At 47.2% G+C, this 2,386-nt stretch overlaps 4 non-coding genes across 4 annotated transcripts; all 4 read left to right on the top strand.

The window, feature by feature from the left end:
• The first annotated feature begins 436 nt into the window (after positions 1–436).
• On the top strand, positions 437–555 carry LOC123177191 (5S ribosomal RNA). The gene has a single exon (XR_006488812.1). It is a non-coding gene; the product is annotated as a 5S ribosomal RNA (ribosomal RNA).
• Positions 556–920: 365 nt separating this feature from the next.
• LOC123177194 (5S ribosomal RNA) lies at positions 921–1,039 on the top strand. The gene has a single exon (XR_006488814.1). It is a non-coding gene; the product is annotated as a 5S ribosomal RNA (ribosomal RNA).
• A 365-nt stretch (positions 1,040–1,404) lies between these two features.
• Positions 1,405–1,523, top strand: LOC123177195 (5S ribosomal RNA). Its single transcript, XR_006488815.1, has one exon. It is a non-coding gene; the product is annotated as a 5S ribosomal RNA (ribosomal RNA).
• Positions 1,524–1,888: 365 nt separating this feature from the next.
• Positions 1,889–2,007, top strand: LOC123177192 (5S ribosomal RNA). The gene has a single exon (XR_006488813.1). It is a non-coding gene; the product is annotated as a 5S ribosomal RNA (ribosomal RNA).
• Positions 2,008–2,386: the final 379 nt, after the last annotated feature.

Here is a 2,386-nt window from a genome sequence, read left to right as displayed (position 1 = left end):
AAGTTAAGCGTGCTTGGGCGAGAGTAGTACTAGGATGGGTGACCTCCTGGGAAGTCCTCGTGTTGCATTCCCTTTTTTAATTATTTTTGTACGTACGTGAGGAACAGAACGCACGTGCGTGATATATATTAAGCCTGTCATCATATTTTTGACATTTGCGATATGTTTTAGCTCGGAGCTCATTAGTCACGCGTCTAGGGAGAGTTGGGGCGCGAAAAGCGCGTTCTGAAAGGGGTGTAAAATACGTGTTGCTGCGGTATAGAGGGAGGGGTGGAAATCGTGGTAAACTCGTCTTCGTAGTTGAGCGAGAGAGTAAGTAGTATAGGGCATTATCCATTAGTAGGCGACGGTTGTAATGGTAGTAAGAATGTACGGCCGTCTTTGTAGCGGACGTGGGAGTGGGAAGCATAAGGGATGAAGCCGGGGGTAACATGTCGCATGCGATCATACCAGCACTAAAGCACTGGATCCCATCAGAACTCCGAAGTTAAGCGTGCTTGGGCGAGAGTAGTACTAGGATGGGTGACCTCCTGGGAAGTCCTTGTGTTGCATTCCCTTTTTTAATTATTTTTGTACTTACGTGAGGAACAGAACGCACGTGCGTGATATATATTAAGCCTGTCATCATATTTTTGACATTTGCGATATCTTTTAGCTCGGAGCTCATTAGTCACGTGTCTAGGGAGAGTTGGGGCGCGAAAAGCGCGTTCTGAAAGGGGTGTAAAATACGTGTTGCTGCGGTATAGAGGGAGGGGTGGAAATCGTGGTAAACTCGTCTTCGTAGTTGAGCGAGAGAGTAAGTAGTATAGGGCATTATCCATTAGTAGGCGACGGTTGTAATGATAGTAAGAATGTACGGCCGTCTTTGTAGCGGACGTGGGAGTGGGAAGCATAAGGGATGAAGCCGGGGGTAACATGTCGGATGCGATCATACCAGCACTAAAGCACCGGATCCCATCTGAACTCCGAAGTTAAGCATGCTTGGGCGAGAGTAGTACTAGAATGGGTGACCTCCTGGGAAGTCCTCGTGTTGCATTCCCTTTTTTAATTATTTTTGTACGTACGTGAGGAACAGAACGCACGTGTGTGATATATATTAAGCCTGTCATCATATTTTTGACATTTGCGATATGTTTTAGCTCGGAGCTCATTAGTCACGCGTCTAGGGAGAGTTGGGGCGCGAAAAGCGCGTTCTGAAAGGGGTGTAAAATACGTGTTGCTGCGGTATAGAGGGAGGGGTGGAAATCGTGGTAAACTCGTCTTCGTAGTTGAGCGAGAGAGTAACTAGTATAGGGCATTATCCATTAGTAGGCGACGGTTGTAATGATAGTAAGAATGTACGGCCGTCTTTGTAGCGGACGTGGGAGTGAGAAGCATAAGGGATGAAGCCGGGGGTAACATGTCGGATGCGATCATACTAGCACTAATGCACCGGATCCCATCACAACTCTGAAGTTAAGCGTGCTTGGGCGAGAGTAGTACTAGGATGGGTGACCTCCTGGGAAGTCCTCGTGTTGCATTCCATTTTTTAATTATTTTTGTACGTACGTGAGGAACAGAACGCACGTGCGTGATATATATTAAGCCTGTCATCATATTTTTGTCATTTGCGATATGTTTTAGCTCGGAGCTCATTAGTCACGCGTCTAGGGAGAGTTGGGGCGCGAAAAGCGCGTTCTGAAAGGGGTGTAAAATACGTGTTGCTGCGGTATAGAGGGAGGGGTGGAAATCGTGGTAAACTCGTCTTCGTAGTTGAGCGAGAGAGTAAGTAGTATAGGGCATTATCCATTAGTAGGCGACGGTTGTAATGATAGTAAGAATGTACGGCCGTCTTTGTAGCGGACGTGGGAGTGGGAAGCATAAGGGATGAAGCCGGGGGTAACATGTCGGATGCGATCATACCAGCACTAAAGCACCGGATCCCATCTGAACTCCGAAGTTAAGCATGCTTGGGCGAGAGTAGTACTAGAATGGGTGACCTCCTGGGAAGTCCTCGTGTTGCATTCCCTTTTTTAATTATTTTTGTACGTACGTGAGGAACAGAACGCACGTGCGTGATATATATTAAGCCTGTCATCATATTTTTGACATTTGCAATATGTTTTAGCTCGGAGCTCATTAGTCACGCGTCTAGGGAGAGTTGGGCCGCGAAAAGCGCGTTCTGAAAGGGGTGTAAAATACGTGTTGCTGCGGTATAAAGGGAGGGGTGGAAATCGTGGTAAACTCGTCTTCGTAGTTGAGCGAGAGAGTAACTAGTATAAGGCATTATCCATTAGTAGGCGACGGTTGTAATGATAGTAAGAATGTACGGCCGTCTTTGTAGCGGACGTGGGAGTGAGAAGCATAAGGGATGAAGCCGGGGGTAACATGTCGGATGCGATCATAC

The sequence above is a fragment of the Triticum aestivum genome, unplaced genomic scaffold (assembly GCF_018294505.1).
Source record: "Triticum aestivum cultivar Chinese Spring unplaced genomic scaffold, IWGSC CS RefSeq v2.1 scaffold130680, whole genome shotgun sequence".
Lineage (NCBI taxonomy): Eukaryota > Viridiplantae > Streptophyta > Magnoliopsida > Poales > Poaceae > Triticum > Triticum aestivum.
The sequence above is the reverse complement of the archived record's forward strand: the minus strand, read 5'-3'. Positions and strand labels throughout refer to the sequence as shown.